Raw genomic sequence first — 25795 nt, 5'->3', positions numbered from 1 at the left:
GTAATAGTGACCACATCAGACAAGATTACATTGGTGGTAACACCATTCTAGACTATCAGCAGCGATGACCTTCTTGCATTAGCAGGCTTACCAGCAGTAATGTAGATGAAAAAGGCTCTATTTGTAATCACTCTACATGGATAATACATAGCAGACATAGGGCCATGTTTATGGTCAAGTCATGCAATGCAGCACAACAAGTCACCTTGCTGTGCTGCACTGCGTGACAGGGAAAGTGCAGGAATGCGCCGCATTTATCACAATATGGAGCATTCCTGTTCTTTCCCATGCGCTCACACACTTTTGGCTGCCTAGCATCAATGCAGGCACCCGTTCACCATGGCGCAAGGGTGCCTGTGTTGCAAGCAGGATTGTTTTTGTGCAGGAAGGGGTACCTTCCTGCACCAAAACAATCCTGGGAGGCAGGGCCGGCTTCAGTGCTGGTGTCGCCCTGTGCAACAGTCCTTTTTGGCACCCCTCCCACCCTATGACCACCTCCTCGGATTCCCTCACCGCCACCCAGTAAATGTGCCCCTCATCCCTCCATAGCCCCCCTTTCACAAACATTCACTTGTTTTATAGCGCCTGTAAAGGCTGGCTTTACTAATCCACTCCGCTATCCACATAAAATATAGTTCTGTTCTTTGCAGCAGGCATATTAACCTTCTACGCTACTTTATGGCGTCAAAGCTGCCGCTAGACAAAACTCCCATCTAATCACAAGAGGTATCTTGACATTCTAATTGCTTCCTGAAGGCTGGATGCACAAGGAACTTTTCAGCAGCTGCTTTTAAATCGCAAGTTTCTTATTGTTAAACACAGCGTCCTCCTGAGGTCAGCACCCCCCAATCCAGGTTAGCACCCGGTGAGGCCGCACCGCTTGCACCACCCTAAACCTGGCCCTTCTGGGAGGCATATTCCTCTTTCTGTGTGTGTTGCAAAATGCAGCACACATAGAAAGAGGAAGAAACAAGGAGAAATAGAGATATTTCTACTCCTTATGCCTCCCCTGGGAAGGTGTTAGATTTTGGTGCATCCCTAGGATTACAAATTACTATAAATCTGGGGATGCGTCAAAATCCATGGGAGTTGCATGGTAACACCCACGCAACGCCCATGAAATGCCTTTGCAGGGCAGAGTAACGCAACGCAGCGATTTGTGCTGTGTTGCATTACTCCAGATTTTTTAAGCCACGCAGAGGCAGACAAAGAGGCTTTGCACGGCTTCAAAAATTTGACTTAGAGGATTGTGTCACACATATACTACGCTGAGTGGTGCAAACGTGACCCAACCCTCTCATAAATATGCCCTTTAGTTTAATGCCCCTGGCACCAATGTAATAATAGGTCTCCCAAACGCTGTATGATTTATCAGCCACATATATACTTTAAATATTACATGGTGTGGATTTGTAAAGCACACGGGCGACCTGAAGGGTACATTGCTGGCGAAGTAGCGGGATTATTTTTACCCAACTCAATGTTCGGAGTGGTTCAATTGGAAATTAAACTGGAACGTCAACCATTTTTCTCCAAACATCAGCATATGAGTTCTCAAAATAGACACATTTTCATCTCAAATACCTGCTTTTCATTGCTGGTTTATATTTATTAATTTAACCAAGCAAAACCTTATAATTTAGTAAGCTGGGTTGCATACTGGAGAGCTACTTAGAAATAACCGGAGAGCTACCAGTAACTCACAAGCTAGTCATTGGTGAAGCCTGGTTCAGCGTAATTATGTTTTGTTTAAAATCACAGAATAAAATGAATAATCTTTTCGTAGCATACATACTATTATATAGGGTTGTGTAAAATAATAACACTCATCAGTTTACGTTTTTTAACTCCGCCTTGTATTTGGGCTTACCTGGCTGTTTACTTGATCACCTACAAGTTGTTCAAATGCCGCCAGGCTGATCCTGCGGGCACCAAGGCATCATTCAGTGTATTCTCGTCTTAAAGAACCCCACTGACTTCCTATTGAGACACTTTTAATTTTCAAAGCTTAGGTTATTGCTTTCCACTCTTTTCATAAGACTGCCCTTAAGTACTGATGTAAGTGGCTAAGGGCCAGATGTAGGAAGCCTTTTGCATGTCGCAAACTGTGAAAAACGCAGTTTGCGCGGCGCAAAAGGCCGAACGCAATGCTCATCCTCAAATTGCGAGTCGGTACCGACTCGCAATTTGAGGATGTGACTCGCAAATAGGAAGGGGTGTTCCCTTCCTATTTGCGACCGCATCGCCATGCTGAGTTGCTTTGTGACCGCGAATGCGGTCTCAAACCAACTCGTGGTGGTAACTAACTCGCAAAAGGGAAGGGGTCCCCATGGGACCCCTTCCCCTTTGTGAATGCCGATTATTATTATTATTATTATTTTTTTTTTTCAGAGCAGGCAGTTGTCCTATGGACCACTGCCTACTCTGAAAAAAACGAAACCAAATGGTTTCGGTTTAGTTTTCATTTTGCAGCTCGTTTTCCTTTAAGGAAAACGGGCTGCAAAATGAAAAAAAAACACTGCTTTATTTACAAAGCAGTCACAGACATGGAGGTCTGCTGACTACAGCAGGCCACCATCCCTGTGAGTGCAGGGACTCGCTATGGGGTCGCAAACTGCAACCCACCTCATGAATATTGATGAGGTGGGTCTTTGCGACCCCATAGCGAGTCGCAGAAGGCGTCTGAGACACCTTTCTGCATACAATTTTGCGAGTTGCAAATTGCGAGTCCGTCAGACTCGCAATTTGCAAGTCGCAAAATTGTAGTTTCCTACATCTGGCCCTTAGTCACTACCTGCCGCCCCTCTCTCCGAGATCAAAAGAAGCCTTACTTTTGAAGACCCAGAAGTTTCCAACTTAAGTTAGAGATTAGCTTCTCTTGTTTTGGATAACCATTAATTTGTTTATATCTTTGAAGCTCATGCTTTATGTTTTTTAAGACAACTTTGTCCTGTATCCTATTTCTTTAGGTGACATACGGGCAGTATGGATTGTCCTGTGTTGTTACTTTCACAAATACCATGATCCTTCAAAACATATGCCACTGGATTATTGTCCCAAAATTCACCTAAAATGTATGCAGTTGCACCAAGATGTCACTGGCAAACCTCAAAATGATCCCCACGTAGGTCAATATCAGTCTATTGTCACAGATTTCTGAACCCCATTTGCCTTTGAGGCATGCTTGAAGCCCCGCTGCCTTTACAATAGGACATCATTCTGCATGTTTGCTTGCAATCATTTAAGCAAATAAATTGGCATTGCTCTGTGATATGTGCACAACCCCAGCCTCTATGAGTTCCTTGATCATTGTGGAATATTTTTGATAACGGGCTGCATAAAGCTGTGGGACCTTAAGATAGCTGCTTCAGAACACCATAGTGGATGTATTTGTTACACCTCTTTTTTTCACTTACCACAACTTTGAGAATGAAACATATGCCATTTCTACTGTATGGCATTACTTTAGGGCTTAAGGGCTTTGGGCCTGATTATGACCTTGGCGGATTGGACACTCCATCACAAATGTGACAGATATCCCGCCCGCCGTATTAAAAGTTCCATTATATCCTATAGAGCTTGTAAAACGGTGGGCGGGATATCCGTCACATTTGTGACGGAGTACCCCATCCACCAAGGTTGTAATCGGGTCCTTTTTCTATTGAAATATCTATTTTTTTCAGCAATATAGAGTGGAAAGTTGGTTGATCCCTTTATGCTGGTTTGCATACATTCACAGTTTTTGGTATTACCAAAATATTGTAAATACTTTTAGCATTTTGGTGATTATAATGTTATGATGCAACCACTCCTGACAGCAGTAGAAAAGACACAGGATAATTGGTTAATAGTGAATAAAGACATCATCTTAATGCCCTTGTGGCCAAGAAACTCTCAACTCTTTAAGAGATTTCAACGTCATTAGTGGTCACCGGAATGATTCATCAGTACTCAGACAAGCATACCGTTTGCTCTTTAAGAGCTCAACCAGTAAAGGTTCACATCTTCTGCTGTTTTCTTCTCATAACCAAGAGAGAAACGCCAACAGAGCAGTTGAGAAAAGTTGTCGCTTTTATACTCTGCTTTGGAGAATGCACAAAAAATACCATACAATAGAAAAACCTCCTAAAACAATTTGATCTGGTCAAGAAAGCAACAGAGCCTTCACCCAACTCTATGCCTACAGGCTGCAAAAACTTTGCCTTCTTCTTCAAAGGTAAAGAAAGTCAGGATTGAACTTGCCCTTTTCCAGTTGGCCACTTGACGTAACCATGGAACCCATTGAGATGAGAGGTCATTTGGCTGGATTTCAGAAAACTCTTACTTTGACTAGTGCCAGAGCATTGAAAAATTCAGACCTTCAGCCCTTTTCACAGATTCTGTTCTGTCCCCCTTCATAAAGGAAATCCGTACTTCCTTGGTACTGTCCTTGGTCATCACGATGAACGCTTCACCAACCAAAGGCATGGTCCATGAGTTCCTAAAAACCCTGCCTAGTGGCAGCTCCCTTTACACTTGACAATGTCAATCGAAGAAAGGCACCCCAGAAAGATATTCAGATCACTGACGTTTTGCCCCGCTAATGGCTTGTTACTGTGGTACTTTTGGGATGCTTTGGGAGAAATGTGGGTTATTTTAGTGTGGGGCACCTGACATGTTCTGAGAGTCAAAAAGTAAATTTACTTATGTGCCTTTAAAATAGCTAAAATGCTGTTTATTAATCAACTGTAATTTCATTTGCATATACTGTATGCTTAAAGATTACTAAAGCATTACCATTATTGCACGCATACACGTATTTTAATGCACTCTCGTTTTACTAACCTGTGTTGTAACATTTTAGCTCAACAGTCTTAGTAAGCATAACCCCATTCTGAAGTTGGTACAATGAAATTAGTAAAGTCGGCCTTTTACTCAAGAAAATAGTTTCAGTCTTCGAAGGTCTGCCCGCGAGAAGAGGCTGGCACCAGTCCATTAGTGACTATAAGGGTGCTGCCCGTCACGTGTTCCTGCTTCCATTCACTTGCTTTGACAAAAAAGTGTATAAACAGAGCACCAAAATGTGTGTATTTTACAGGGGCGGCCCCTCCGCTATGGAGGAGGAGTGTCACCTGACTGCTGAAAGACAGCAGAAAAATAAAATGATAATAAAATAATTTTTTTATCATTTTATTTTTCCACTTAGCTATGGTGGGGCAGGGCCCGCATCCTCCGCATTAGCAGGGAGGAGGAGAAGTAGGTGCACTCTAAGTGCACATGTTGGTTTGGCCCGCTGTCTTAGGCCAGCCAAACTGACATGCGCACTTAGAACTCTCTACCTGGGCTGTGTTGCTCAGCTTAGTGGAGACCAAGCAAAGGCTCCCACTCCCTCACTGGGCGGCATTTCAGCCCGATGAGGCCAATCCTGGTGATTCTCCCATGCTGGGTAACAGCATGAGAGAAGCGTCTGGATTGGGTGGGGAGGGGAGCAAGGCAAGCACCAAAGCTTCAAGGAGGCGGGAGCAGAGGAACACCGAGAAGGCAGATAAGTGTCATTTTTTAATTATTATTGACCCCTCCCACCCGCTCCGCGCGCTGCCCTACCAGCCCTTCCTGGCAGCAGCTGCCATGATTTGGCTTTATGCCTTTGCTTATTTTGATGCTTGCTGGCTATTCTTGCATTAAACATGTGTTATTCATCTATGCAATATCCTGAGTGCCTTCTTTTACAAGAGTAATTAAGTTTGAGACATTCCCACCCATACAAATTTCCTGAAAACTGACTAAAGATGCCAGAGACTTTTAGAAATATACAACATATACTGTGAATGGGAGAAGAATCCAGATTTTGATGAATTATGGAAATTAGGTAGTGCACCTCTTTAAAAATAAAATTCTTCAACTCATACACATCCATCCTGGGAGCGAAAGAGGAGAGAGAGAAGAAGCATGATAGTTATGACACGTACATACCTGGAGATTAACGGGGTGGAGTCAAGATGGCGGCCAGTGCAGTCACCTGAGTCAGAGCTCTGCAAAGGCCCCCGGGCTTTTATCCTGTTATTGTGTCGGCAGTGAGCCGAGACGCGTTGAGTTTAGTCTGGGGCCCTGGGAGGGAGTGCCAGAGCTGGTGAGGAGAGGATCAACGACTGCGGCCTGGTGGGAGCGGGGCAGCCAATGGAGCGCTAGGCCTGCCCTGTGGCGCTTCAGGCCTGTGTGCGCTCGGCCGCGTGTGGGTGGGCGTGTTGCAAGACGGCCTGCTCCCATGCCCATAAGCAATAGTCACTGGGTGCTCTATGCAAGACTGACATCCTTTATGCACCAGGCGGCAAACGGAGCAATTGGTACGACGAATATGTGGCCGGATATGCTCCATCCCAGCTAATTTGCCCGCAGATGGGGAGGAAGGAACCGGAGAGGGACCCACAGCCCTTAACTATAATTCGGACCAGTGAAAGGCATTTGGGCACCAATGAGGAACCCTGATACACGACGAGATAGCACCAGGTGGCCTTCCCCATGGCTTCGGGTTAGGCTGGATGACGGGGCTCGCGTGGGTGTAGCTGTGAGGTCACATTACGCTGAATAGACAGGTGGGGCAACATGAACAGGTGCCCACTGGCAGTGCCTCTCCAAATGATGGCGGGTCAGGGAAGGGGCCCCATGTCAGCGTCCTGCCCCCCCGCCTGCAAGAGGGGGCTGCACTAAACCTCGGTGGGGACTGCCTCTTAGTAAAGAGAAGAATCCATACCACATACTGAGCTTCAGAACAAGGCGGAGGCAGAGGTCGCAATTATTAAAGGGGGGACTGGACAAGACTTTGGTGACATAACCCTCTCACGGACTCCAACGGCCTTTTCTGCGCTCCTGATCACCATCTGGGACAAGGTAAGCGTTTATTAGTACCCTTAGCTCTGTGGTCGGCTGTTGCTGTCCTGCGCACGGGAGTGCTCCCCAGGAGACAGGTGACCCCATTCCCTGCCTCACCCTTGTGCTGCAATGATGGGTAAAACTAAGGGCACCAAGAACACTGGGCAAGACCCAGATCAACTCCTCAAAGACGGTGGTGCGATGGAGACCCTCACTATGGATATGACACTCAAATTGCACTCCTCATTTTGACAAGGTCCTCCAGGCTATTCTGGACACGAAAACTTAATTGGAAGCTAGGATCGACGCAATAGCCTTGGAGGTTAACTTATTCAGAGTAGATCATCATAATTTGGCAGAAGGAGCGGAATCCTCGCTTGCCACCGCTTGCCCTACGGCTCAGGAACTTCAGACACGGATGATGCCCTTCATAAGCGGGCGGAGGATGTGGAAGGGAGATCGTACCATAATAACATCAGACTGGTGGGATTGAATGAACGGAAGGCCTTAGTGTGGAACTATTTGTGGAACAATGGTTGATTGATAACATTCTGGATGGGAACCCCTTGAAGTTTTTCTCAGTGGAAAGGACCCATAGAGTACCCAGTAGACCCCCTAGGGGCGACTATGAGGATGAACACTATGTTTTGATGCTATGGCTGCAGAACATGCTGTTTTAACCTGGAATAACCAAGGTATGGGTAATCCTGTTAAACAATACGGGGTTTATACTTAACTCAGGCGTCGGCGGATACATTTTGCCTGTCTTCAGGAGACGCATTTAATGCATGGGGAGTTGCTTAAACTCAGTCGTCGCTGGAGGGGCCAGATCTATGGTACTGGATACTCAGCTTATGCTAGGGGTACACCAATTTGGGTGGCACCGGAGGTGCCCTTTGTTAAAACCATAGTGCATGTAGACCGAGAAGGGAGGTACGTATTCCTAGAGGGCCAACTGAATGGTCAACCTATTATGCTAACATTGATATATGGCCCTAACACTGCACAAGGGGCTTTCCTAAATGAGCTGACCCTGACCTTATTACATGAAACTGGGGCTCCTGGTCTTTGGGGGGGGAGCGAGAGACTTTAATTGCATACAGACTACCATGTTGGATTGCTCAATCCCTCCTCTGCTGAATACTCCTGGCCTCCAAGCTACCAAACACTTCCAACCGTGGTCTCACTCCATGCATCTACATGGTGTTTGGCGGTTAAATCACCCCAGGACCAGGGAATACTCCTACTACGCCCCGGGTACCAAATACACATAAGGCTTGATTATATTTTACTCAATTACTCTAGTTAATCTAACTAACAAACTCACATATCCTGTGCTCAAATTAACTCATAATAATACTACTATTGTACTCATATTTCCCTATACTAATCCACCACTAATTCCTCTTGGGTTCCGGAGTAGCGTGCTACTCGCCGAAAAGCACTTTGACTTCCTCGTCAAGGGTAGTAAGTGCTATATAAATACTAGTAGAATATAATACAATACAATATTTTCTGTAACTCACTTTTTTGGCCCTGTATTTGTGGCTTGGAATATCTAGGCAGAGAACTGTTGGATCATAACCCCCCTTAAAGTTTCTTCCCAATGGGGCAATTCTAAACCGCCAATCCCCCTGTGGAAGTTATGGGCGGAAGTGCTACAGGACGCAGCGTAAAGAGTTACAACAGGCACCTCCCTCTCAGAGTATTTTAAACAAAACACAGGCTCTGTAGGCAACCTCCGAGTGGAGTAGGATGTGGTGGATGTGGTCTTGCGAGGACATTGTATGGCCACATCTTGGGGGTGAAATCAGCCCTTCCTCGTAGTATATGGAACCTTGAACATGATATATGTAAGTTGGACACACTTGCACCCCGGTTACTGGATATGTATGGGGCATCTTGTCAGCAGGGGGAACTCCCACCATCGCTCTGCAAAGCACTTATAATATTGCTGCCCAAACCGGACAAGGACCCGCTTGAAGTGGGTTCATATAGACCATTATCAATGTTAAACATTGATTATAACATCCTAAGCAAAACCCTGGCAAACAGACTGCTTCCTTTGATTTCACCCTTAATTAACCCCCATCACTGCTGATTTGTGCCTCGTAGGACCACATTCCACAACACCAGACGACTATGTCACATCATAGACGCGGTTTCCAGGGATGCGGACCACCCAGTGGCTGTATCCCTGGACTTTGAAAAGGCATTCAACACACTCAGCTGGACCTATTTGATGCAGGTCATGGAACGATTTGGACTTGGCCCTATTTTATAAGGTGGGTACAGCTGCTATATTCCGCCCCCTCGGGCGAGAGTCCGCACTGACAGTCAGGTGTCTTCCTCCTTTTCCATCCAAAGGGGGACGCAACAGGGTTGTTCTTTCGCCGGTGCTTTTCGTGCTGGCTATGCACAATTGCGGGTGAAGGAATTAGATTGGAATTAGATTGGGGAATCTGGGTGGGTGGACGGTGGCATGTTGTATCCCTCTATGCGGATGATGTCTTTATTTATGTGAAGTTGCTGGAGCTCTTCCGGATTTATTCGCTATATTAGACCATTTTGGGGATGTAGCGGGCTTGAAGGTAAATTGGAGTAAATCCTGTGCATTTCCCCTACGTAAAGTTAGCGACATGATGGCACTATCATTCAGTGGGGAGCGGCTTGTTTGGGCCACCAGGACCTTCCGTTATTTAGGGATCAATGTTCATCACTCTGAGATGGATTTGGTGGAGTGCAACTATGGTAAGGCCCTGACCTCCACTAGACAATCTTTGTCCTTCTGGACGTGCCTACCCCTCTCCCCTATGGGTAGAGTGGCCAGTGCCAAGATGTTGGTTGCTCTATTTGTTTATGGCATTACCGGTTCCTCTTGGGAAGACCTGTTTTAAGGCTCTACCCAGTCTGCTAACGGCACTAATATGGGAGTCTGGACTTAGGAGGGTATCCTTGGAAACACTCCAGCTCTCTTTGGCTGAAGGTGACATGGAGGTGCCAGATATAAAACGATATTATGCAGCAGCTCAACTCCAGTGGCCGATGCTGTGGTTGACTGGTGATCAAACAATAGAGGGAGATGTGGTGCGAGCCACGGTTGGGAAGGGAGGGGTACTAAGATGGCTTCTTACATTGAGCACACCTGGTGCGGGACTGCGTCTGCTACTGCGGACAGCAAAGTTGGCTTGGACCCGATATGTCCATTCACGGCGCTGGTTGCTCCCCTACTCACCTCAACTCCCGATATGGGGTATACCTCAGTTGCGAGACCTTACTCAAGTACACATTAATACAAGGAAGGAGGGTGGACTTGCACATCTAAACAACCTTTATGAAGAGGGACAGGTGCATACCTTTTCGAATTTAGGTGAAGTATATGGCTCGGACACAGGGCAGTTCCTTGCTCATACAGCGGTTCAAGCAGTGATGGGGAAAGTCTGGCTATCAGGATTCAGAGAGCCCACAATACATCAAGGGCTGCATTATATACTAACAGGGGGCTCGGAAAGGAGGGCCATCTCTAATCTCTACACAGCTCTTAGGGGGGACACAAGGTGTGCCGCATACCCGTAGTAAGGCTCGATGGAATGCCTGTTTGGGCATTGATTTGACAGAACAGCAATGGAGAATGACATTGCAGCGTGCGCAGTATGTTTCATGGAATGCTAGATTTAAAGATTCACACTTCAATTATGTTCATCAAACTTATCTGACACCCCATTGCCTACTTAGTATGTTTCCAGGAGCCTCCCCCTCATGCTCGAGGTGCAACCACGAAGATGCTACCTTTTTACATATGACTTGGGAATGCCTAGTGTTACACAGCTCATGGTCACATATAGTGCTACATGTGTCGGATATCATAAATGTATGTCTCCCACTGGACCCACTCTTCTGTTTACTGGAGATAGCTAAGAGAAACAAACATACTAAAAACGATCTAAAATTCGTAGATCTTGCATTTGTAATATTTAAGGGACTTTTGCTATGTCTTGGAAAGCACCCCACCCCCTTGTGTAGAGAACTGGCTACACATGGTGTCCCGTTGGGCTGCGGCAGAAGCTACAGCATTGGAGTAGGTCCGACGTTCGCAAGGTTGAGATGGGGCTACGACACTGTGGAGAAGTGTGGCTCAATGGTTAGAGCGGCAGACCCTGATGCAGAAATCTGGCCCGGGGCCAGGGTTCAATTCCCGCCTCGGCGGGTCTTGGGCTCAATTTCCTTGGATCTGATAATTCTCGCATCGGTGCCTAATCTAATTCATGGGTCCCACCCTGTAACTCTGGGCAATAGCTTGCTTAATCTCCACAACGGCCCCAACAGCGCTGGGATGCCTGGCTTCACCTTGGAGGTTGCCCAGGAGTGGGCACCTCACAGGGAAAAGCCAGGAGGGGTTCCACAGCGGTATGCGTACAGCGCCTTGAGACCCTAACGGGTGAGTAGTGCGCTATACAAGTACACAGTTTACAGTTTTACACTATGGGACACCTACATGACGTAACTGGCAGACAAAATAGCACCCCAGGGGAATGAAGACACCAGCCCAGTGGGTTCGCCTCTTGATGCGTAAGGTAGAAAATGCACCCTATACGTGCGCTGGGCAGACGCTTTGAACATTGCTCAGGGATCATCAATTCCCGGTTGCTCGCCCTCCGCCCCAGACTCCCTCACCCTTCTCCGGTGGTCCCCTCCCTCCTGGACCGGAGTCCCTGTCGAGGGACTTGCTGTGGATACCCGCTGTCCCTGAACCGCACATACCAGACACGTTATATAGTTTGCACATTCACCAAGTTCTGTTCCCTCCCCTGTATTACTTATGTGAGGGCCTGTGGGGGCAAGTGGTGCCGGCCGACCACATTCTGAAGTGTGTTTGATATTATGGGATTATGACACATGATAAACTTCACTAGATGATTACTGTATGCCTACTTATGCCATTGACATGTAATGCTGATGCAGATGTGTGAGGTTGCGGCATATAAATATGATGTCAATTCTTACTATATCCCCCTCTTTGATAAGAGGTTGTGGTGCAGTGGATGTCACTCTATAGGCTATTTACTGTATGCGGTTGAAAATTAATAAAAGTATATTTGGAAAAAACAAAATACCTGGAGATTAACAATGAAACCAGCCAGGACACCCTGGTGGAATGTCTCTCAAATATAGGCGATTGTGTCACAGAAAAAACTTTAAACAGTCAAAAAACAGAACATTTGCTCCGCTCTCCAGAGGTGAACTCAGAACTCCTAAATCAATAGTCTGAGAAACGATCCCATCAGTACCTATTGCGATCTGGTCATATAAGAAAAATATGTAAGTTTCATAGTAGACTTCAGGCTTCAACTAGACAAGGACATAAAGAGAACCAAAAAGTAAATTCCAGTTAACACTTCTGTGGAACCTCAGGCACTTCATTGCCAGGTGTGACCCTGGACGTTCAGTAAAATCATTAGCTTTCTCTCACATTGACTGAGATAAGGCCTACTAGCAGGTCTCCTGAAGCCAGGCCTGACACCACTCAAGGCAGTCTTCCACCATGTAGCCCACCTAGCACCTGCTACTCAGAACTTCACTCATGCCCCTCCAGTTCTTGCCTCCTTAAAGTGGCTCACACTAGAACCTATTGGTCTATATAAAAAACGTGTGTTCCTTCCAAGGCCCTTCCAGGACCACTCTCTGGTATCTTGCGCAAAACTAACCCTCTCAGATGGATAGAGAAGTCGTCTCGAAGTAGGGGCCTCCAAGGACTTACGATACCAAACCTACCCTGAAACTAAACTTCGTAGAGTACCTACCTAATACCAGTACCGACTTTTCTCACCACATCTAGAGTGCCTCATCATTTCCGATTTTTAAAAGGAAACCTCTTAAAATCCATAGATCTGTGTCCATCTGATATTCTTTCACAAACCATTCAGAGTACTTACGACATGTTATTTGATATCTCAACGCCAGTTCAACTCTTTTTTTGAAACTTCATGTCTGGGGATCCATCCTGGTCTCTTGCGTCTGCTACCTCTTGCCTCGGTCCTTTCTCAGTGATGGACTTACATTAGAGTTAGCCTTTGTTATTATTGTCCCAATTTTATATTTTATGCAGAACTTCCTGTTGTCTCTCCTCGTGCTTGTGATACTGTTTGTTATTTGTTACATCTCATTACAGAAAGTGGTCTGTTACCATGGTGGTACCTAACTATGCATTTATAAATGGTGAATCTTTATCAAACTCATTGATTAACATGGTGCGATAAAGTTCACACCCTGTTACATTTTGAGAGGCCAAATCGGCTGGAATTTAATTAATGCATGAAAAATGCCAGGACGTGGATTTTGGGAAGTAAATCTTGGAATAGGGGATAATGCTCACACAATGCTCCAAATACCTCAGGGTTGAGTTTATCAGGTGCAGCTGACAACGAGGCACTCCTAATCCGGCCCAGAGTAGGTTCCATCCACATTATGTTAAAAAAAAAAAAAATGTAAGAGTCCTTGTTAGAAATGGGGTCTTTGGCTGGAAGTCAGGTTAACCCCTGTCCAAGCAAGGACCCTCACTCTAGTCAGGGTAAAGGAGAATCGCCCTCAGTTAACCCCTGCTCAACCCCTTGGTAGCTTGGCACGAGCAGGTAGGCTTAACTTCAGAAGCAATGTGTAAAGTATTTGTACCAAAACAAACAGTAACTTAGTGAAAACACTACAAAATGAAACAAAACAGGTTTAGAAAAGTAGGTATTATTTATCTAAACAAAACAGGACCAAAACGACAAAAATCCAACATCCACAATACGAGATATGAATTTTTTAAATAATAATAGTCTCCAACCTTAGAAAACAGTGAGAACGCTGTTAGCGCACAAAAGTACCTTGGTAGTGTCAAAATAAAGCTGCGCGTGCATGCGTTGGAAAAGGCCAGCGATGTTTCGATTTCTCACCCGCAAGCGACAAAGTCTTTGATGGCCCTGAGACTTCAAAACAGGAGGCAAACTCAGTTCAAGCCCTTGGAGATTCTTCTCAAGCAGGAATGCACAACAAAGTCCAGTCTTTGTCCCCTTTCACCGGCAGAAGCAACAACTGCAGGATAGCTTAACAAAGCACAGTCACAGGCAGGGCAGTACTTCTCCTTGGCAGAGGTTCCTCTTGATTCCAGAAGTGATCTAATTTTCAGGGGTTTTGGGTGCTATTCTTATACCCCTTTCTGCCTTTGAAGTAGGCCTACTTCAAAGAGATGTCTCTGTTGTTTACAAGATTCTGCCTTGCCCAGGCCAGGCCCCAGACACACACCGGGGGTTGGAGACTGCATTCTGTGAGGGCAGGCACAACCCTTTCAGGTGTGAGTGACCACTCTTCCCCTCCTTATTAGCACAGATGGCTCATCGGGATATGCAGGCCACACCCAAGCTCCCTTTGTGTCTCTGTCTAGAGAGAGGTGCAAACAGCCCAACTGTCAAACTGGTCCAGACATGGAATCCACAAACAAGCGCAGTCACAGAATGGTTTAAGCAAGAAAATGCCTACTTTCTAAAAGTGGCATTTTCAAACACACAATCTAAAAACCAACTTCACTAAAAGATGTATTTTTAAATTGTGAGTTGAGAGACTTCAAACGTAACATGTCTATCTGCTCCCAAATGGATTATGCGCTTAAATAATATTTAAAGGCAGCCCCCAATGTAACCTATGAGATAGGCCTTGCAACAGTGAAAAACAAATTTGGCAGTATTTCACTGTTAGGCCTGGCAGGTGGGTACACTTGGCAAGTCGAATTGGCAGTTTTAAAACTGCACACACAGACATTGCAGTGGCAGATCTGAGACATGATTACAGAGCTACTAATGTGGGTGGCACAACCATTGCTACAGGCCCACTAGTAGCATTTGATTTATAGGCCTTGGGCACCCCTAGTGCTCTGTACTAGGGACTTACTAGTAAATCAAATATGCCAATCATGACAAAATCCAATTACACATACATTTTACATAGGAGCACTTGCACTTTAGCACTGGATAGCAGTGGTAAAGTCCAGAGAGTACCAAAAACAGCAAAAACAGAGTCCAGCACACATCAACAACCTGGGAAACAGAGGCAAAAGGTTAGGGGAGACCACGCCAAGGCTGCCAAGTCTAACAGTCCTACAGAGGGGATTAGCCTATAGAGGAGAGAGAGAGAGAGCACTTGAGGGAGGAGAGACATCTTTCGAGGGGAGAGCTATCATTGCTGAGAGTACTGAGAGCATTACACAGAGTTCCCCAAAGGGTAAGGAGGGCAATGCAGATGGAAAGGAGAGAGACTTCTGCGGGGTGGGGGTGTTAAGGGCCTATCAAGGAGAGACAAAACTTTGCAGAGGATTAGGGAATGGAGAGAAAGCACTGCAAAGAATGGAGGGATGAGAGTGCCGGGGCAAGGGAGAAAATGGAGACAAGAGGAAGACACCTCAAGAAGTTTGGGAGAACATTCTGGAGAGATGGAAGAACATTTCAGAGGGGAAGGGGAACGGGCGAGGAACATCACTGCAGAGTGGGATTAATGCAGAGGGAGCTCATACCACTGCCAAGGTAAGTGAGCCCTGCACAGGGGCGAGAGAAGGTAAGGCAAACCTCTGCCAAGTGAGAGGGGGGAAACTTGAAGGGCAGGAAATTACGTGAGTGCGGGAGGCGGGCTGACAAAGGTTCTTTCACAAGGATAGAGGGGTTAAGCCTTTTTTGCATTTTTTCTGTACACAGTGTATGTAAATACGTTCCAAAATGAACACGCTGAAAATATATGAAAATGCGGCATAAAAACCAGCAAACAAACTGAACAAGCAACGACCTCTATAACCGTCTTGTTTGCTCTCTGATTCATTCATCACATCACAGCTCTCCCCCCCCCCCCCCCCCCCCCCCCCAGGGTCGACCATGTTGTTTGGGAGAGGGACTGGGGCACTGGCGGGAAGGTCAGGCGCATCCTGTCGGTCAGACCATGGCAATGGCCAGCAGTTGGAAGTCCCTGATGACCCGATGACATTGGGGCAGCTGATCCCGAGCATCTGCTGTCACCACTTTACTTGGTATGTCTTTGTGAGGTTGGTTTAGGTGGCAGGGAATGGCCTTAAAATTCATGATCTGAACACTGCTGCCCTTCATGCCACGGAAAACACCGGGTGATACAGATGTTTTGCAGCAGTGGCGGCTGGTAATTTTAGGAGGGAGGGGGGCGGCGGGAAGCACACTCACACGCACACTTATTCATTCACACATGCATGCACGCACGCCCATCCATTCACAACACTCATCAACATTCAAACATACATGCAAGCACCAAACATTCACTTAAAAAACACCTTCAGCTCAGAGGTCCCAGGAGGGTCGGGACTGCTGCCTTCCCTCATTGGCTGACCTTAGGTCAGCCAATGAGGGAAGGCAGCAGGCCCAGCTTCCTCACAGAGTGGGATGGGGTCAGTGAGACTTCTAACCCCTCCTGACACTGTAACGAGGTGTCACTGATTGACACTGGCCCTTGGCACTTTAGGGCTTAAACCTGAAGCGCCCAGGTCGAAGTCAATGGATGACGCTTCCCCTCTTCACTGAGGGGAGGGGCCTCAAGGCACCTTTGCTGAGCTGAGGGGGTCACGCCCACAGGAGCTGTGACTTCTTCACCCCAGCAAAGTTCATCTCAGGCAGCCAGGAGTTTGCGCAAATCGCACGTCTCGCCCTTGGCTGCCTGATCTGAACACGAAGAGTGTCTGTCAGGCTGACCTTTGCAAAGCCTGACAGACACTCCTCATGAGGGGCAAAAGGTGGGAGGGCGTGGCCTGTCCACCATAAAGGACGGGCCGCGTCTGCTTTGCAGAACACATGCAATGCATAAGTTTTGCTCTGCGGCGCCAATGTCACATAGCTGAGTGCCACGTTATATTGAGTCCCAATGCCATATTCTTCCAAAGCCATGTGATGCCAATGCTTTAATACATTGGGGCATATTTACAAGAAAGTGGCGCATCCGTCCCTAGGTGCAACTTTTCTTGCGTCACCCCTGACTCCCCAAATTACACCATGGTTGCCCTGTATTTACAATACGGCGCACCATGGTAGTCGTTAGGACAACAGTGTCAACATTTTTTATGCTATTCTGGCGTTTTGCTGCACTAGCGTCAAACATCTTGATGCTAGTGCAGCAAAGCACTGGGAGGCCCATTGAATATAATGGGTGCGTCATTTTAACGCCTGATTTTCTGCCTCCACCCAAAGTTGAGCCATGACAGATAGGGAGTATGTAAGACTCTACCTGCGGGATTACAGTCTCCACCTCAATTCTCCACCCACCCCACCATCGCCCGTGTCCTCCCACCACACATCAGCCCCTGATTCTCATTTACTACCTGTGCACAACAGGTGGTAAATGTGAGAGGTTATCCCCACTGAAGAGAGAATATTGTGCAGACGTCCACCCAGTAAAACCGGGTCTGCACAGGTATTCCAAGGGGGTAAGCTTGTAATTGCATTGTACTGGTGGAGTGTTACCGCATGGTACTGGATTTTACGGGTGCGGCTTACTACCCATCCAGTACTGTGCAACTCATAATCAGGCCTAAGTGTCCTAACATTTCAGGCTGAACCAAGTTTCCCTTAACTAATAAGCTGATGGATTAACATAGATGTCACTGTACCCTTGACTCTTGGGTATGACCCTCATTTCACACATTTTTCTACAATATGTTCAACTCTTCTTTCTAATGTAACTCTTCTAAAAGAGATTGTTTGAAATACTGAATTGGGTAACTAGGGAGTGAACCGTGTTTCAATGAAATGTTCTCAGCACAGTGTTTGGCTGTCTGTGTGATTTCTGGCATGTTCTGACGACAGTCCACTCCACTCCCAAGAATGTAGAACTGCTCGAACCAAAGAAAAAGTTCCAAGCTGTACCATAGGGAAAGGGGAAGGGGAATGGGATGTTGAGAGAGAGAAAGAAATAACATGCCACTGTCGTCTATGGCACCACTCCCTCTCATCCTAAGTAAGGTATCACAGCAGTGTTAATACTCAATACTCTACTAAAGGATCATCTACATGTACAAGGAGAGAGCATATAAAAGTTTAGGAACAATAGTTTGCGCAAGGAACTTGCTAAGACCTTAGAGTGCCACAATCACTTTCCGGTCTCAAGATGACAGACAACTGTGTAGTTAAACTGAACCAGAGGAAGTCAGTAAGACAGTAGTAAGCAACCAAGGAAATTGTGAAAGGGAAAAGGGTAAAGAGCAGGACTTTAAGTGGGATGAAAAAAAACTGGGGGTCTCTCAAAGGTGCATGGCCTGTATACTTAAGGGCGGGGCTTAAAAACTCATAAGCTAAAAATCTGTGCTTAGCATAGGGTGCTTCCCCACTGGTATTCTGCTGCTTCTTTCTGCCATTGCATCCAGATATATAATACAACAAGTAACATTACACCTACAGCAAGCCAGGACTATTGACTTTGTCAATGTTTGTTAGTAGCATAAGATAAATAAGCAATGACAATGGCTTCATTGTATAAAATACTGAAAATGCTTCAGTTCTGAAATGATGAGACTGTGAAAGAACTGTGACAAGTCTCTTTGAAGTTACATCAAAGGCAGTGATGGGTGATACTGCTGCAAAAAAAAAAAAAAAATCACCCTGAGGGCAAAAATGAAGAGCCCAGTGGTGATCGGTCTCAGCACCTGCTTTTTAGAACTGCCAGTGCTGAGCACTGGCAGGACCCGGCACATTTAAAACCCTGATAAAGAGAACATAGGAATGCACACAAAGATGAATGAAAGTCCAGGAGCAAAAGTCAGGTAACCGGCAAAATACGGGAGGAGCCAAAGACGATCAAAATAACAAATTGAGGGACGAGACGATGAACAAAGTCTATTGAAAGCGGAGAATCAATGTAACGCAGAGAGGTGTCAAGCAACGTCCTTTACCCCAGCTGATGCTTAAATAGTGGCGCTGCTTGTCTCGACCTGGAAGTGCCCCCCTTGACATCAGTGTTTTTGCATATCCCAGCTCCCCAGACTCCAAAGGCCGGTCCACCACAGGAGAATACTGCCATGATCTTCTGATTACAGGTCTCAAACTCCCAACCCCCTGCTGATTCTTGACACACAGAAGAGTCTAGGCCAGAAAGACTACACATGACTAACAAGTGATGAACACATTTATTCACTCCCCCCCCCCCCTTTCATAGTGTAATTTGCAAGCACAACATTTATTGTAAACCTTACAAGATATGAAAGAGTTTGTAATCTGTAATAGGTACTATACTGTGCATAAATATTTGCTGCGGAACCTCTCATCCACCCCAGTCACCCATGCTGAAGGAGGAATACATCGTCGACCTCAGGTCAGGGCTATGTAGGTGGCATGTACAGACTGAACATGTACTTGCACTCTACGAGACAAATCTTCTATCCTGATCAGCATGTTTGTAGACCTTTGTAGGAAAAGCAGCAACCTGACGTTTGTGTAGAATTACTACGAGGATAGTGTGTGTTGGGTACGTCATTATTTTTAGTACCCGTTTGCTCCTCAGATTTCAATTTAAAGAAGTTCAGATGCTCAGTACTGGACAGCACTTGCTCATTTAAACCACTGGGTGGTACACTTTGTTAGAAAGGGGCTGAGCAGGGCTGCAGGTATTAGCACATTCAAGGGGCAGTGCACATTATCTTTGACATTTGTACTGTTCCCCCGAGAAGCTAAATCTGCAATAATCCAACAAGGAACATTTTGATTTGAAGTGCGTTTGTATAAATCAGGTTTTTGGATCGTTTTTCAGGTTGAGCGTAAGAGTACAACCTCTTGTATACTTTTAAGTATACCTCTTCTGTGGGGTACAGCTATTCCATTTGTTAGTTTAAGTGGCATTTAAAAATACTTTCTTGCTAGTGGTCAGTCATGCCTCTTTGTCCGTCCTTCTTCTGTGTGGGAGCAGGGACCAACTACTGTATAATTACAATTTGTCCTATTTATCTGGTCTGTAGGGGACTTTTGATTTTACTTTCTTTCCTGCTCGGGTCCAAGAAAGCTTCCCTTTTCATTTGCAGAGCATTCTTGCTCTAAGTTTAGCTTAGCTGCAAACAAGGCTAGAAATCAGGCTGTAATCTTGGTCACATTTGCTCTTTGTGGGCTCTCTGTGCCCTATCTCAGCTGCCTGGCTCCTCCCTTCCTTGGCTTGGCTTTTCTTTACGGACTGTGCCTGCCTGTGATCCCTGTGCTGACAAGAAGGGCGGAGGATTGCTTGTTTAGTTAATTACTTGTTTAGTTAATTACTTGTTTTATGTTTAGCACTGTGGCGTTAAATGAAAATTTCAAACATCAAATTAAGTCACATTGCAATAGAAAATATGATAACCAATATTTTCAATTTAGCAACAATCTTGGCAAGTACAGCTGGAAAGTATTTGTACTCATTTGTAATCAAACCGTCCTTGAAGATTTCACTTTTGTTTCAAACAAACTCGAAACAACTGTGAATTGGCAGCTGCTGCTTGCCATGCTGACGAGGTCACGTTGCGCACAGGGTAACTGACGAGCTTCTCCCGCCGAAGTGATTCTCTGTTTGTCAATGGCATAAATCAGAGGGCCTTGTGGTGCTGCAGAGTACCTTCAGCAATGGCGTCCTGGGTTGCGTAAAGGCTGGCGGCCCAGCAAGCGCAGGATTATTTCAAGGTGCATTAGGTCAGATTCTGATGAGTGTTAAAGCTCTCCCTGAAGATTCAGAATTGATGCTCTCGCAACGGAATGCTGGACGCCGGACCATATTCATGCGCATAGCTTGCATACGCCTCATGTGATGCATAATGCACAGGGGGATCTGGGGCTGCTGTCATGACACACCAGTGTGCGCTCAAACTGAATGTACATCATAGCGCTGAAATTGCATTTATATAGTGCTTAAAATACCTGACGAGGAAGCTCTGGACACAGTGCCTTTAGCCTAATTCTAGTTCATATAGTGACCACTCTTACCACCCTCTAAACCCCAAAACCCCACATGACCCTCATGTACTAACTGTGATCTCTCTCTACGGACCTCCTTTGAGATAACGCCCCCCTCCCCCCGGAAATCTCTTTTGTACCAACAAGTTTCAACTGCTTTGGCTGAGTCCCCAAATTACTGCCCTGTCCTCTTCAAACTGACCTGCTCACTCCACTCCTCTATCCTTTCTGCATTGGCTCTGGCCCTTTGCTGACCAGATGCCTACGCTTCTGGCCACATCCCGGGGGTGTGGAAGCAAGCCATAGGCAACAGTTCAGTGAAAGAAAACCCAGAACAGCCTTTTTAGGGGCGAGCGCAAAGCGCTTCGTCCCCTGTTGTAATCTCTCCTTGGGCTTCTAACTATGCCCATGTCATGTCAGTAACTTTCATTGGTTTGTGGGCTTGCCTTTTAAAATCTGCTTGATTTCATTAGTGAAAGTCATGCATGTGTCATACTTTTTCGGGTGTTTAGCCCTCCTTGAGCGCACAGACCAACTACTGAAAACATACGAGGCTCGATGTTTTCCATCTGGTTTCTGGACTACTTTTTCTCTTTATTTCTCAGTGCGATCTCGCTAGGCAGTAGTCGAGCGCTTTCCATGACATCGATCCTGTTACATAGGGAATTGCACTTTTGCCGGTCACAGAGATAATTGCACTTTTGTCGGTTACATGGATAATTGCACTTTTGCCGATAAGTTTCAATGGAATCAAACTTTTATTTCCCTTTGTGTGTCTGCTTTGTACCGTTTTGCGCCCGTCGGCTCGCTTATGTGAAACTTTTACTTTTCAGTTTATATGGCAGTAAAATTCCCCTTTGTATTGTCAACTTGTGATAGAAAAGCTGGATAAGTCAGTGCCTTTTTTGGGGGGCCCTGGATGGACCAGGCTGGGGGTGTTTGTTTTGTATATCTCTTCCTGCGCAGCCCTGTGTGCATTGTGCTGGAAAATTGTTATTGTTTTTGCAGTGTGTGGGTGAAAAAGTTCAGCATTGTGTGTAACACTCATATACTTGTGCACAGGGTTTTGGTAATGTGGTACACACATTTCCCTGCTTTTTTACCTCTTCAAGGGTGTGTGCAATATAGTAGGATATAGAAAGGCATACCTGTCTGTAAGTACACGGCTGCAAGCATAATGTGGGTCTCTCTTATGTGCAGGTGGGGGCAAAAGAAGGAAGGACAACTCAGTTGCACTAGATGATAAAAAACTTTGCATTACCAAACATATCACCCATAACATGCTATGAACATCGTGCCACAGTAGTGCCTTCACATTCCTGCAAAAGGATAAGGTATATTAAAAAATAATTATTAAATCAACACTAGAGATTGACATTAGTACTTAAATGTTGAGTTCTTCACAAATCGTGTTCATAATGTATATCCTTGCAGTGTAGGAGGTGTGGAGGAAGTTTTGCATTACTTTTGGTTATTTCTTTTCATGTGGTTATGCCCTCTAGGTCTATTGTTACATGACCATGTTTCTTACAAATGCTATTTTCATTGTGGTGTCCTCTAGGGGCTGTTCTGAGCATTACAGTCTAATGCCAAACGTTTATTCCTGCTAAAGGTTTTTATTGCATTTACATGATAATTGTATATGTTTAATTAATCTCTCCTTATTGCAATTCTGACCATGATTCAGGCCAACTTAACATTCTTATTATACTATGACTGTTTGAACACTCTTGATATGTTTGGGGACCCTTCTAGTTTATTTCTCTTGTTACCCCTCCGTGGTTGTCTTGTTTTGGGAATTGTGTTAGCCAGGCAGCAATTCTGATGGTGGGGTGGTGAAAGTGGTTTTCTATTGGGATTAGCATGGCAGATTTAAATTAGGATGCTAAATGCCAACATTTTCATTTTGGCGGCAGATAGAGGAAGAAGGTAAATGGAAGTGATTTAGTTATATGCAGGGCCACTGGAATTATGTGGCAGGAAAATACCGAATTATGAGGCAGGGTGACCAATTTATGTGGCAAGAAAAGTCCAGTTATGAATTTACAACTCCTAAAGCTCTTACTTAAGCAAATGTGAGACCCTTGCATTGCAAATGCTTGTTTCATTTCTATTTATAGTAAGTCATTCATGCAATTGCACTGTAAGGAAAATTGAAATAATATGGATAAATTATTGCTAATGTATACAACAATGAGTCTTGGCAGCCATATCATAATAGTAGTATTATTGCAATTGAAGTGCACATCTTTCTGCTGGACTGTGCTGTATACACATTAACAGTTTCAGCAGGACATTTTCTGCAACATGGGAACATCGATGCAAGCCATGGACTGCCTTGCAATCTCGGACTGCTGCAGAGCCTGTGCACCCCTTGTATCCCAGCCATTCACATCACTCTCTCGGCCCTCATGAGCTGAGAGAAGTAGTTATTTTATCCCTGACTGTGTGGCTCAGAAGATGGATTTAGCTTCCCTTTGCCTCTTGGATGCCCGGCCAGCAGGCAGTAACTGGGCATGCTCATAGGGAAACAAATGTCGGGCCTTAGCAGTAAAGCCAAGAATGGTCAGACTGCTGCGACATTGTATCTGCATTGTCCACAACTTGTTTTTCCAGAGCAACTGCTACAAAAAAGGGGAGCATATTTATGAGAGGCTTGCGCTGCTGGAGCGTGACTTTTTCTGACGCTCCGGCAGTGCAAGCCTCTCAACCATATTTGACAGCACACAAAGCCACTTTGCGTGGCTTGGAATGGCCCCAAAGATATGGCGTAAGACAAAGCAGCGCATGTGACTGCGTTGCCTTGCTCTGCACCAGGGAAGCGTGCCATGAGTGTTGCGGTGGTCTTTCCCACACAACACCCATGGATTTTGACTCTGCACCAGATTAACTTAATCATGTAAACCTAGGGCAGTGTCAGAACCTTACGCCTCTCCAGAGCAGGCGTAACGAGGAGGAATATTTTTTATTTCTCCTCGTTTTTCCATGTGTGCTGCGTTATGCAGCACACGTGGAAAGAGAAAAAGGCCTCTTGGGATTGTTTTTGTGCAGGTAGGTGCACCTACCGGCACAAAAACAGTCCTGCATGCATTGGAGGCACCCTTGCACCATGGTGCACGGGTGCCTGCATTGGCGCTAGGGAGTCAATTGTGCACCAGCGCAGGGGGAAGGGACAGGAGTGCACCATATTTCACAAATCTGGTGCCTTCCTGCATTTTCACTTTGGCCTAGGGCAGTGCAGCAAGATGGCTTGCGGCGCTGCCTTATACCAAAGGCCTGTAATCAAGGGCTGTGGCCTGTAATGTCAAGTGGGCTTTTGAGAAGTTAACAACAACACATATCTGCTAGGAAAGGCTGGGTTGCCACAGCACAGAAGTGGGTCAGACTCTGGCTGTGCCCACCAGCTTGTCCTCTACTTTTGAGGTAGAAGCTCCTGAGCTGGAAATGTAGAACCAAAAGTGACCAAACTAAAATGGTAATATGTCAGCCCTACCAGAGCTTTTTTAATTTTGTTTTTTATCATTTTACAGCATATAAGTACTATGCTATCTACATCCACTAGATTGCAAACAGCTACTATTAGACTAGTCATTGTACAATTGCCTACTAATAATTTGCATACAACATATATAATGAAGAGAATCTAAAAATTAGAAAAAAGAGAGAGACAGCTGTAAAATATTGGATACTAATTACACCTACATACTCCATTCATTGCCACCACCATGGTTCGCCCTCCTGGACATCTCGCGTCCTAAAAAACTCCTTTCTTTCAGCCTGAACATGTGCTGCGTTTCTTGTTACACCACCTACATTATTACCACTGCCACTGAAAATATGCGATCCTGCAGGCATGCTGACTTTTACATACTTATGAATTCACCGCATTTCCACATAATCCATAATCAGATGCACCGCATTACCTACAGATTTAAAAACAAAAAAATGTTCTCGCACAAACAGATCAAAAGTTACTAAAATCTGGTTGACCAGTGCTCCAGCGCAGTGGAAAGATCTTCGCAAAAGTTGACTGGTTATCTTTAAGGTGCTTATTTGGTTATTAAACTGCTACTAATGAGGTGAAATCTTTGCCCAGACGTTGTTATGAATAGAAATGACAAAAAAATGAATTAATAATATCACAAAATGTGACTTATTATTCCACATAATTTGCCTTTTGATACCACATTGTTCAGTCAACACTGCCGCATAATTTGGTTCTCCTCTGCTGCATAATTCTAGAGGCCCTGAGTATTACATACCAATCAATAACTGCTGTTGTTGACCGGGACCCACCTTGATCAGTCAGTCCTTCACATTGTATATGGATATTTTCCCTAAATTTGTCACCCTTCTTTGCTCTAAATCATCATCTATCATCATCTATTATCATCGTATCGCATGACCTTCAGAACCGGCGCTCCTTTACCTCTCATGCCGTCTGATTGGTCCAGACCGCCCAATCACACTGCCCCTGGTTCAGTGGCTTACATCGGGAGGGTCATTTAACAATCTGATTATCTCTGCCCACGATACAAGGTCGTCTACTCATTTGTCGTCTTGTCTAACTAGTCTCATGAGAGACTCCTCTGCCGTGGTTCACTCCACCATAGCCCATCTGCCAGTGGGTGAGATCGGGCCCCAGCCAGTATCATGGACGACAATTCACCGAAATGTCAGGGGAAGCGGAAGTGACATCACACACCCTTTGACCTCCACTTTCACTCACATATACATACTTAGACATACACAAGTTTACACTTACATGCACTCTCACATAAAAACACCCTCACCTGCAAGCACACAAAATATACATTTAAAAGCATTTTAATTATGTCAGCTGCCAGGGAAGGGAATATTCCAGCTAATTGTACTCTGTTTTATTATAACTAATAGTGAATAACATATTATTATTAGCGAACACCAAACCCAACAGTAGAATTTTCTAGTCATTTTGTGTTTTTTGGTAATAAGTCCAAGCAAGCAGTCCTGCACGTGTGATG

The sequence above is a fragment of the Pleurodeles waltl genome, chromosome 11 (assembly GCF_031143425.1).
Source record: "Pleurodeles waltl isolate 20211129_DDA chromosome 11, aPleWal1.hap1.20221129, whole genome shotgun sequence".
Lineage (NCBI taxonomy): Eukaryota > Metazoa > Chordata > Amphibia > Caudata > Salamandridae > Pleurodeles > Pleurodeles waltl.
Note: the sequence above shows the minus strand (reverse complement) of the source record.